Source organism: Budorcas taxicolor, chromosome 3 (assembly GCF_023091745.1).
Source record: "Budorcas taxicolor isolate Tak-1 chromosome 3, Takin1.1, whole genome shotgun sequence".
Taxonomy (NCBI): Eukaryota; Metazoa; Chordata; class Mammalia; order Artiodactyla; family Bovidae; genus Budorcas; species Budorcas taxicolor.
The window spans coordinates 61,095,348-61,108,107 of NC_068912.1; positions in this window are offsets into that span (position 1 = coordinate 61,095,348).

Here is a 12,760-nt window from a genome sequence, read left to right on the forward strand (position 1 = left end):
TTATATTAAAGTTGAGAGCCCATAGTGTTTTAGGCCCTGTATTTCCTGGCATAGCATTATGGCAATTAGTTTGGTGTTTGAGTGTGTGCATGTATATGTATATATAGGAAAAATTTTTAAAAAACAGAGATGGTGAGAGATTGTTTATGGCAAAAAAAAAAAATGAACAATTTCATGTTGATATTAGCAAAAAGCATACTTTAACTCTGCTGTTCTACTTTTCTTCTTATATCTATCACATATTAGTACAAATCGTTATGTTATTTATATCCTGCCTGCATTTTGCTAGAGTTGTTCTGTGCTTAGATAGTGAATCCTCACAGAGCCTAATCAGCTAGTCTACAGAATATTTCATCATTCTATGCTCTGATTTTAGTTTCATATCTAGACATAATATTGATTGTTGATGCAAAATTAAGGACGGAAAGAAAAATTTAGAATAAAGGCAAATAAATGAATGAAAAAAAAACAAGTATGATTAATTACTGGGCAACCCTCTTAATTAAACAATAACGTGAACCATGAACTTCCAGATGTTTAAGCTGGTTTTAGAAAAGACAGAGGAACCAGAGATCAAATTGCCAACATCCGCTGGATCATCAAAAAAGTAAGAGAGTTCCAGAAAAGCACCTATTTCTGCTTTATTGCCTATGCCAGAGCCTTTGACTGTGTGGATCACCACAAACAGTGGAGAATTCTGGAAAAGATGGGAATACCTGACCATCTGACCTGCCTCTTGAGAAACCTATATGCAGGTCAGGAAGCAACAGTTAGAACTGGACATGGAACAACAAACTGGTTCCAAATAGGAAAAGGAGTACCTCAAGGCTGTATATTGTCACCCTGCTTATTTAACTTATATGCAGAGTACATCATGAGAAATGCTGGGCTGGAAGCAGCACAAACTGGAATCAAGATGCAGGGAGAAATATCAATAACCTCAGATATGCAGATGACACCACCCTTATGGCAGAAAGTGAAGAGGAACTCAAAAGCCTCTTGATGAAAGTGAAAGTGAAGAGTGAAAAAGTTGGCTTAAAACTCAACATTCAGAAAACTAAGATCATGGCATCTGGTCCCATCACTTCACGGGAAACAGATGGGGAAAAATTGGAAACAGTGTCAGACTTTATTTTGGGGGGCTCCAAAATTACTGCAGATGCTGACTGCAGCCATGAAATTAAAAGACACTTACTCCTTGGAAGGGAAGTTATGACCAACCTAGATAGCATATTCAAAAGCAGAGACATTACTTTGCCGACTAAGGTCCATCTAGTCAAGGCTATGGTTTTTCCTGTGGTCATGTATGGATGTGAGTTGGACTGTGAAGAAAGCTGAGCACCAGAGAATTGATGCGTTTGAACTGTGGTATTGGAGAAGACTCTTGAGAGTTCCTTGGACTGCGAGAAGATCCAATCAGTCCATTCTAAAGGAGACCAGTCCTGATGTTCATTGAAAGGACTGATGCTGAAGCTGAAACTCTGATACTTTGTCCACCTCATGTGAAGAGTTGACTCATTGGAAAAGATGCACATGAGTCTGAGTGAACTCCAGGACTTGGTGATGGACAGGGAGGCCTGGCATGCTGTGATTCATGGGGTCACAAAGAGTCGGACACGACTGAGTGACTGAACTGAACAAAACAGGAACAATAACAAAATAAATGATAGCTAATGCAATAAATTCAAATAGTGGAAAGAAGTTAATTTTTCCTATAGCATTTTCTTTTCTATATTTTAGTACCAGTTTCTCCCACTATCCAAAAATAAAACATGCCTATGAAATCTTTTCTAAGCCAAAATGACCACAAAGGAAAGAAACAATCACCTTTTATTTTCCATAAAAGTAAAAAACTTTTCTTAGAATTTCTTTTCATGAAAATAGGTAGGTATTTTGTAAAATTGAAGTGCTATAAAGCAAAATTTTGAAAAACAGGGGATGACTGTATTAAACCATTTGATGACTTTTATTATTTTAATTAATTATTATTTTTGGCTGTGCTTGGTCTTCACTGCTGCATGGGATTTTCTCCAGTTGTGGTAAGTGGGGGCTTCTCGTGGTTGTATTAATAGCTTTTCTTGTTGCAGAGCTGACTCTTTAGCCTGGGCTCAGTACTTGTGGTACATGAATTTGATATGTGAGATCTTCCTGGACCAGGGATCAAACTCATGACTCCTGAATTGGAAGCAGATTCTTTACCAGAGTTACCAGTACCAGAGAAGCCCAATTTGATGACTTTTAAACTGTGATCTGTTCTCATTTTCAATGACGTTTACTGCTCAGGGATACTTATTTTATGTAGAATACTGGTTTCTGTTAAGGTTTAGCTAACTATTAACTTCACAGGATGATTTTGTACGAATGCGATTTGAAACTTCATCACTGCAATGTTTCTAAATTTTCCACCATATAACCAAAGGATGTGGTTCCTTATGTTCACAGCTTCTTGAGGACCACATTATTTCTTTCCCAAATCCATTTTCCAGTAAATTATCTTGTGTAAAAGAGGTGCTTTACCTCATCTCAGTTCCTCTCAATGAGTCTATCATCTGGTCCAGAATCTTTCTGCATTACCCATAATAAAAATAATGAAATGAATAGCCTTTTACTTATTCCAAATTTTAACTAATTTATTTAAATTACATATTTTTAAAGCACATCTTAAAAGTCCATCCATGCCATTATTGTTATAGAGACATTAAATCCCTATAAGTGAAAGAAAGAGTACATTTGAATGATAAGAGAGTATTATGCAAATAAATACAAAGCATTCAGATAGTGATAATAGTTATTATATTAGATTTTAAAATTCACTTTGATAACATTGCCTTAACTAGTCACATATTAGCTATAATGAGTTCTAAAGAACAGGAATATTGAAAGGACGGTTGAAAATTGCTATTTTTTAATGAAGTCTAAACCAGCAGGTTAGTAAAAGTCTACCTCTCTCCTCCTCAAATGTGTTTTGAGGCTAGAAAACCTGAGTGGGTAGGTTTGAGTAAACTTAAATAGAAAGTGTGTTTACTCCTCACTTTTTCAACTGAAATGGTGTCCCAGCGCCAGTTGTCTTTCCTTCCATTTATCTATCTTTGAAATAGTCTTAGTGGCATTTTTCAATAATGATTTGTGGTCAGAGACCAAGTAAGTAAATAATTATAATATTTTAAAACTATAATGTGATAAAAGTAGAGTGCTTAAAAGTCATTTTCCTTCCCAGACTAGTTTATTTGACTAATGTCCTACAGGGAAAAAATTCTGCAAAAGGCAATCCATTCGCCTAAATTCTCTCTCCAACATTAACACAGTTCCAGGTGAAGTTCTGTCTATTCCTTTTGGTCTAGCAAGCAAAAGAGGTGTTTTTAATTTTCTAAAGTGTTGTTTCTAGGCACAGATAACAAATATCTAGTGTTTGAAGAATTGCTTAGTCAGATCTAAAATGCATGCTTTTAAGCCAAATAAAAAAATCAGTTAAGTAGAAACCAAGATAAAAAGCAGAGATATCTGATGACAGGTTCCATGAGTGGTTTAGGAAATGCTTTTGTAGGCACTGTGGAGGATGTCAATCAGTAAAAAGGGCAAAATTGAGGAAGTAAGAGTGATTTTGGAACAAAATTTACTCCAGAATCTACAAGCAGAATCTAGATGAACTTGAAGGTGGAGGAGAGAACTTGAAGACACCCCAACTCCAACTCAAAAACATTTCTGGTGGATTGAAGGAAAATTGAGGGGTTCTTCATTAAATACATTTTCTATGAAAGAGAAGTGACATAGTCTGCTGGGAGGGGAAAAAAAATAAAGATTCTGAGAAGAATGCTATTTGGAGGTTATCACAGAAGAGAAAAATCAATTGGCAAATACAAAGCAGAATAACCTACCTCTGTAATAAGATCAGAGCCTTCCCAAAGGGCGCAGTGGTAAAGAATCTGCCTGCCATTGCAGGAGACACAGGAGACATGGGTATGATCCCTGGCTTGGGAAGATTCCCTGGCGTAGGAAGTGGCAACCCACCATTTTCTAAATATGTCTAAAATCCATTGTTTTTTAGACTTTGTATTCCCTGTTATCAATATCTAGATATTTAATTAATATTCAGTTGTGAAAAAGTGAAAGTGTTAGTCACTCAGTTGTGTCCCACTCTTTGTGACTCATATTCCATAACCTGCTGGCCTCCTCTGTCCATGGGATTCTCCAAGCAAAGATACTAGAGTGGGTAGCCATACCCTTCTCCAGGAAATCATTTTTCCCTCAGTGTTTAGAAATTTGGGGGGAATCTTGCACACAGAATAACTAGGACTATTTGGATTTCAGAGCCCTCCACCCAATGTAGGCCATGTCAGGAATACTGTCCAGTTTGAGATGTCTCACCATCGACAAAGCATCCACAGAGAATTAGCAAGATGTTGAGAGCACTGGCCAGGCCATCTGAGAAATACTTTAGGAAAATAAGGCTCTTCTTCTAGAAAATCAAAGAAATGGAAGGATTCCTAAAGGTCATCTGGTCCAAATGCTTGATGTGAGAGCTTTCAGATTCCCCAGCAGATGTTACAAAGAAGCTTTGCCTGTCCTTACTGAGACTAACTATTCCAGTGGGATTCTTTTCCTTTGCTCTCCAGGAAAAAAGGCTCTATAGTTGAGACAGCTAGATAGGGAAATATAATTCCCGCTTTATTTCTCTAAAGCCGTGATTTTGAAACTCAACTATAGACAAGTATCTTTCTGTTCTGAAGAACAGAAAGAGTCTGTTGCTGAGTTTTCAAGACCCTAAAGTTTTGCCCCACAATATATATACTAATTTTATTTCTTTCCATTGTACAGACAGGCTAATCTGACTCCATTCTACACAACAGAGTGTTCTCATTCTGTTCTAGCAGCTATTTTGGGTCTCTATTGCTGTGTAGTAAACCCCTGCAAAACCAGGTGGCTTTAAAACAGCACTTTTATTTTTTATTCACAAGATTCTATGGATCAGGAATTCAGGAAGGATTCAGATGGAATGTTTTTGGCTTTACCTGATCTGATTAGCAGTCATTCATTTAATAGTCATATTTAAATATTAGAACATAAAGAATACAATCTTTATAGTAACTTCATTGCAATATTTTTATAAAGGAATAAATCTATTTAGTCCTTTATTGATGCGTATTTAGATTGTTTCTAATTTTTTTTCACCATTGCCAACATTACTGTACTTAATGCTCTTTGAGAACTTATTTGGATGGGTCTCTGTTGTATAAAGTTCTACAAGAATTTATGAATAAAATATAAATTCATATAAGTTTTAGTACAAATGGATAAGCCAACAAATAAAAGTAGTCCAGTCTGGACCAGCTTAGGAGAATGATCACTTTTCCATCTTTTCTCTGTTTCCATTCTGCAGTCTGATAGTGAATTGTATCACTGTTATTTTCAATTTCATTTCTCTGAATATTAGTGAGGTTGAGCACTTGTTTATGTTTAATGATTATTTGTATTTTTTCTGAATTTTCTTTTCATATCATTTTCCCATTTTCATAGGGATATTTTATTTTTTATGGTATCAGTAAGTAGTAGGTATAACAAATATATTGTTTTTGACAACTATAGTAATTTTCCTCAAAGAAATTCTCTTTTATTTGCAATAAATATGTCCCATAAAGAAAATGTTTCAAATAAAATTTGTGTTTTTCTTTTGCTACTTCTGGGTTTGGTTTCATGTTCCTCAATATTATCAAAATATTTACTTATATTTTGTTTCAATGTTTTTTTTGCTTCATGTTTTATTAAATATTTCACCTATTTGGATATGTATGTGTGTGTGTGTATACTGTAGTAGAGATTTTATTTTTCTCAACTGGATAGCTGGCTAATCCACTGTTTATTTAATAATGCATTCCTCCTCAACTAATCTGTAAAATCAAGTTATTATATCTAGACTTTATTCTGTACTTCAATTTCTTTGTCTCTTCCTCCACAAGTATAAACTAAATAGACAAATATAAACTGCTTTAACTTCTGTAGTTATATATACATGTTCCTTTTTTGTTTTCATATCTGTGACATAAGTTTTTATATTATTGTCAAATTTTCTGGATATTCTTGCAAATGCATTCTTCTAAATGAAAAAAAATATTCATAGTTGTGTCATACAGTAGCATATAAATTTTTATTGAGTTAAAATTATAAATTAAGTAGGAAAAAGTAAAAAAAAATATAATATTGAATTTACTCACCAAGAAAGATATTATGACTGTTTTTACATTTATATAAACACTCCACTATAGTCTTAAGCTTTATGGAGTTATTTTATGTAGTTATTTTCTTTTTATGCTGTAATAAAATTTCTCCTATTATGTTTTCCTATTATTTTCTCTTTGTTGCTTGCTATTAGTAGAATAAAAGAAAGCTATCACTTTTTTATGCAATACCAAAAAATTTTTGCAATATCAGATTTTTATATTAATCAAGTATTGCATCATTTAAATGACTTAACTAATTGTTTCTTTCAGCTGGTCATTTGATTAACAAGATTTGTAGGTAAATATTTGTAATACGTTCAAATAACAATCTTTTAGAATCTGCCTTTAAATTAAGGATACTATTGTTTATTATTGCGTCAGTGTTTTATTATATTGGTTAATTTCTCTTAAACAATGTTAAGTAACTTTTGAGTAATTTGAAACTCAAAAAGATGTATTTCTTAAAAAATAGTTAATTTCCTTGATGTCATTGAGTTTATGAAATGGTACTAGGCACTATAATAACTACTATTACAGGGAATAAAAATTAACACTAACTAGTCACTTTCTATGTAAAGCTTTTACTTCCAATGTGTAATTTATCTGACAGCATTTCAGATCATTTTAAGACTGAGAAAAAGGTCACTGATTTCTTTGGAAAAATAAATAGTTCAGTTTGAGTTTGGGGGGGGGTTACAATTTATTTTGTTTTGATTTTAATTAATTTGTGTTTGTCTTTCTTGGGTGAAAAGAAAAATACAGGAAAGTTAGAATAGTAGGCAAAGCAAAGGCAGAGATTGATGAAGAAGCCATAGGCAAAACTTGAATGGATGTGTGATGATCAAGTAATAAGCAGAGGAAAAACATGTGTAACTTGAAGGAATGGGCCTTGTCTCTCTTATTTTACTATATGGTTTTAGAAGCTCATAGTATGATAACCATATCAGTTCAGTTCATCAGTTCAGTTGCTCAGTCGTGTCCGACTCTTTGTGACCCCATGAATTGCAGCACGCCAGGCCTCCCTGTCCATCACCAGCTCCTGGAGTTCACCCAGACTCATGTCCATCGAGTCAGTGATGCCATCCAGCCATGTCATCCTCTGTCATCCCCTTCTCCTCCTGCCCCCAATCCCTCCCAGCATCAGAGTCTTTTCCAATGAGTCAACTCTTTCTGGAGTTATTTCTCCACTGATCTCCAGTAGCATATTGGACACTTACTGACCTGGGGAGTTCCTCATTCAGTATTTATCATTTTGCCTTTTCATACTGTTCATGGGGTTCTCTAGGCAAGAATACTGAAGTGGTTTGCCATTCCCTTCTCCAGTGGACCACATTCTGTCAGACCTCTCCACCATGACCCGCCCATCTTGGGTTGCCCCGCGGGCATGGCTTGATTTCATTGAGTTAGACAAGGCTGTGGTCCTAGTGTGATTAGATTGCCTAGTTTTCTATGATAAGCATATAGAAGTGCTTAATAAATTTGCTGAATGAATAGATGAAAAATCAATGTGAATCTATGAACTAGGTACCCATCTTTAATCCAAATGGCAGGTTGTCCACCTCCATATAATTCCCACATTAGGTGGGATGCATGAACATCCTTTAACATCTTCATTGAGTCTGCTGATTCACACAAAGAGTCAGACATGACTGAGCAACTTTCACTTCACTGGGGGGAGGAGAGAGATCTTGGACAAGACAAGAAAAATAATTATTCAATTATCTTAAATAAGTTCTTGGTGTTCCAGGCTGTCCTTCTTCTATTGAGTCTTTTCAAAGAAAATGGAAAAGTAAAGAAGTTTTCTATTTGATGATGAGGGAAATGATGATGAGTTCAATTACCTTCTGCTAAGTTCAATTTTCAAAATCCAACCATATGTCCACTCCCACTTGGCCTTATGTAGCTGAGAAAGGATCAACTTTAGCAATGAAATGGTTCATTTTATATTTAGGTCCTAGAGAAATTAGGCTCTGTGAATAACATGTTCAACAGACATTGAGCTAATCAATGAGGGAAATTTCAAACTATCTACTTCTGTTTCAATGCTCTTTGTGATCCACAATAATATTATACTTTTGAAAAATGTGAACAAAAATGAATTCAACATCCAGTACTTTTTCTCTGAAGCAAGACTAGAGAGCTACTCACATAAGAAATCTGAATAAAGTCACTATTTATATGACACCACAGAAGAGTATTTAGTTAATACCTAAAGAAATTAGATCTAAGTTCTGCATTGGAAAGCACATTTCTAAGCCTCAGTAACTTAGTAATGTCTAAACACAGTCTTTTTGACCAAGAAGGTTTCGAGTCAAAAGTGCACTGATGATTCAACTAAGCTTTAGGGTACTTGTTTCAAATATTACAGTATTATACATCCACATAAGCAGAAATGCAACACAAGAAAATATTAATTACTACAAAAAGTTCTGAAAACTAAAACAAAATCCTGTGGCAACAAAAACAGTGCAAGGAGAATTCATATGCTCTGATTTATTCATAGCTATGGGCTTCCTTAATGCTCTTCATATGGTGCATTAGTTCAAACATCCCAGATTACTGAAATGCATATTACTGATTTAAGTAAACTTCTGTATAAAGTTTTTATAGGAGGCTAATTCTGTACTGAATTTTGTCATATATTGGAAAAAGTGTGGAGATAGGAAAATTAAGTTCTAACTGGGCTCTGATTAGCTCAATGTCTGTTGAACATGTTATTCACAGAGCCTAATTTCTCTAGGACCTAAATATAAAATGAACCATTTTATTGCTAAAGTTGATCCTTTCTCAGCTACATAAGGCCAAGTGGGAGTGGACATATGGTTGGATTTTGAAAATTGAACTTAGCAGAAGGTAATTGAACTCATAGGTGATAAATCCAATAAATTTAAGCAATTTAACCAGAAAATTTAAATTAAAGGGAAGAATAGAGCCTGGCATAGGCTGAGATAGAAATGTGGTTAGGAAAAGAGATAAGATGTTCTATTTGGGACAGGAGGCTGTGGTTTAATGTCATTCTACTTATATACTTCAATTCTGGACACTCTGAGTGACTTCTTTTGAGTGTGCTAGAAGCTTGAGTGGGATAGAATTGCAGATAAAAATACTATATCAAACCTAAAAAATTTGATATCACCCTCTACCAGAACTATCATGCCTGGATGTCAAATCCATAATTCTCAGCAACATCAGGAAAGATTTTATATCACAGGTTATATTAGTTGGTTTCACTGGGCCAAATAAGCTTACCACATGTTCCATGGTGTGCCATATGTAGTGAGATAATTGCAATAGGCTAGGAAGAGACATTGTGTAAAGATACCCACTGGGTCTATCTATATGACCAAGTGACAAAACAGACCTAAAATGGACTCTGCCCAGCTGATTCTGTTTCCTTGGCCATATCAATTGGCCGTATCATATCCATTGTCTGCCTGAATGGTGGGTGCAATCTGTTTGAAACTCTGCTGCAGGGCAATTGCTGGGAAGTTCTGAATCAGCTGCACTAGGGTGATCTGTCAACACTAGAGTTTGTGTTCTGTCAATGTGGTCCGCACCCTCACTTCAGATTCAGTGGCAAAACTGTTGAATGTGGAAAGCTCAAGTACAGGGGAAAGACTATTAGCATGTTATCTAGACTGGGCTGTTTTTAATTCCTGGAGGTTTCTGGGAGACTAGAAGATTAATAGGAAATGCTCACCTAGAATCTCCATGAAAGATTTCCCAATCACTCTGAGTAAGGTCTGTGCTTGCTTCACTTTTACACTTATACACGTGGGATATAGGAAAGTGGAGGTGGAAGAAACAAAGCCAGAAATAAAAGGGCAAGGGTTCAATATATGTAAATGTTTCTGTAGAAGTTGATAAAAAACACATGACTCTGAATGACTTCCAAAATATTGACTCCTATAAGACACTAAAAAAAAAAAAAAATGAGTGATCTGAACACCATCTGTTTGTCCTTTTGGTACATGTGGTAATGGTCACTTATCTGACTACCTGTGGATATGGAAATGCATTTGAAATAATGAAGGACCCTCTGCTCTATTATAATGACAACTACCAGTGACACTTATAACCTTAGCAGCAGGTTAGAAACTATTTATGTCCACTCCCATTAAGAATTTTACCTTTTTTGACACATCCATTTGGTTCTGTTTGAAAGAAAAAATCATTAGTCTGACCTAAAACCACAAATGAAGACCAACTTCTCTCAAGTAATTTGCATATGCTTAACTATTCATGAGTTCCCTGCTGAGCATCAGAGGTGGTTATCAATCTACCTACACCCTAAACTTCTATAGAATTCTCAGGCAGTGCTAACTTTTTCTTGGGAAGCATTTTGGCATTTTCTGCAAAGAATACAGTTTATCTATTCATTGAACAGATATTTATTAAGTAGCTACAATCTGCTGAGTACCTAGTCCAATTGTGGAACGTGTTGTGTATTAAAATTGATCTTATTTTAATAGGAATAGTGTATTACAATTGATCTTATTTACCATAATCTATTCTTTCAGCAGCATTCACAATCAATCCCTCCTCTTACCATAATTCAATTTGTCATTTGTTGATAGATGGGCTAGAAGACAAAATTTGGCAAAATACAAAACATGGAATATCTCCTATTTGAAGCATGTGTACTAGTAGAATTTTCAGTCTACAACCTACACTAACAGCACTTGAATAGGCACTTATCTTTTAATTTTTATATTTATGTTTTCATGCTTTTGAGTTTTCATCTGATTAAAACAAAATGTTAATACTGCTGTATTTAATATTTCAGTGCCTATACTGGTGAGGCAGAGATCTCAAGAAAATTACTGCTGTTGAATGTAAATAAGTTATTTATTGTTTTGTTGAAGGAGTTACATTTCCAATGTGCAGTGTATTGATGCAAATGACTTCTCGTCTTAATCTCGGAGTACATCAGAAACAGTGATAGAAACTTTGTGAAAACTACCAATGCTCAGAATTTTTTTTTTTTTTTGAAATTACATGGGTCGAATAGCAAGCAGATTATTTAAGAGGTGTAAAATAGCATCAGAGAGCTTTTGGAAAAGATCATTTTATGCACGTCTGACCACTAACGACTTCTGAAGTCTTTAGCTCACAGCAAGAAAACTATACTAGAAACAAAACAAAAATATGTTCACTAATGCCTCTTTCAATTAGTCTTTGTTTTTAGTATAAAATATAGAGTGTATTTGGTTTTTATTTCAAAAATGCATAGAATCTATTGAATTCCAGCTGATACTGCTCTAGGCAAATTTTTAAGATTTTCCATTGTATGATGAAAATCTTATTTACATTACTCTGCATCATATTTCTGTGTTGTATAGTTACCAAATAAACTCTTTAGGAGTTATATGGGGGAAGTTTAGGGGGGAAAACCCTCAACCATCTTCCTGGGGTTTTGTTTGTTTTCTTTCTCTCTTTTTTCATAAAATGTTTATAAAATGGGCAAGTCTAGAGAAATTTTCTAATTTGTGGATGGCGGTTCCAAGCTGTGCCTATACAGTTTAATGACTGCTTAGTTCCAAAATATATAAACACATTACCCTCTACATAGCAAAATGCCCAGGAGAAGGCAATGTAGAAGAAATGAAGCAGAAGAAAATATATTGCACCATTTTCTTTTTTCCATTTAATTTAAAATTGATATAAAGTGTTTTCAGCTTTGAGGAGCTAGTGAATGCTTTCCACTTGCTGCTTCCTCATTTTATCTTAGATGCCCTTGGCCAATATACCAACCCTACACAGCTTCTGAGAAAGCCTTCTCAGGCAGATTTTGAAGGAAGATACAGTCTTTCCTCTGAGAGTCAGCAGCCAAAGTTCTTATTATTTATTATGAAGATAAATGATTTTTTATTTTAAGAGTGTGTATGCGGGCATGTGTGTGTGTGCATGTGTAACTCTTCATAGTCTTATCTTTGTTATGCAAAACAACTTTTCAGCAGGACCTACAAAGTTTAGCCATCTACCAACAAAACATTTGGTACATCAGCCTCAGAATGAAATGTCTGGATGTCAAGTTGCCTTACTGTATCCTACATTTTAGTATGCTGTATGCATAAGCAGTTGGTATGCAACTGAAAGAAAATTCTATATTTGAGAATGAAGGGGGGCTGAAAAGCATAATTAGAGTGAAATTCCTCATTATTCTGTGTTGATTAATATAAAATATATGAGGAAAAGCTTAGCAATGTTTTTGAAACATAGTAGGATTCAACTAAGTTGAATTTGAATCTGAATGTTATGAAGCCTCAATGTATTCCATGTTTTGGAGAAAAATAGAGAAGTATATTCATGCTTATGTAGAAGAAAGGCGTGCACATCTTGTCCAGACCAGAGCGGGTAATCTAACAAAAATTTTACTCTGGTACCAATTCTATTGGCAATGAACAGCAAACAATCCAGACTCTGTTCATGAACATGAGAGGGATTCAGAGACATGTGGCAATTGCCATTCTTCCTTTGGAACAGCACACAATCCTGGAGAGGGTAATTGGCTGTCACTGTTTCTACCATTTACTCAAGTCATT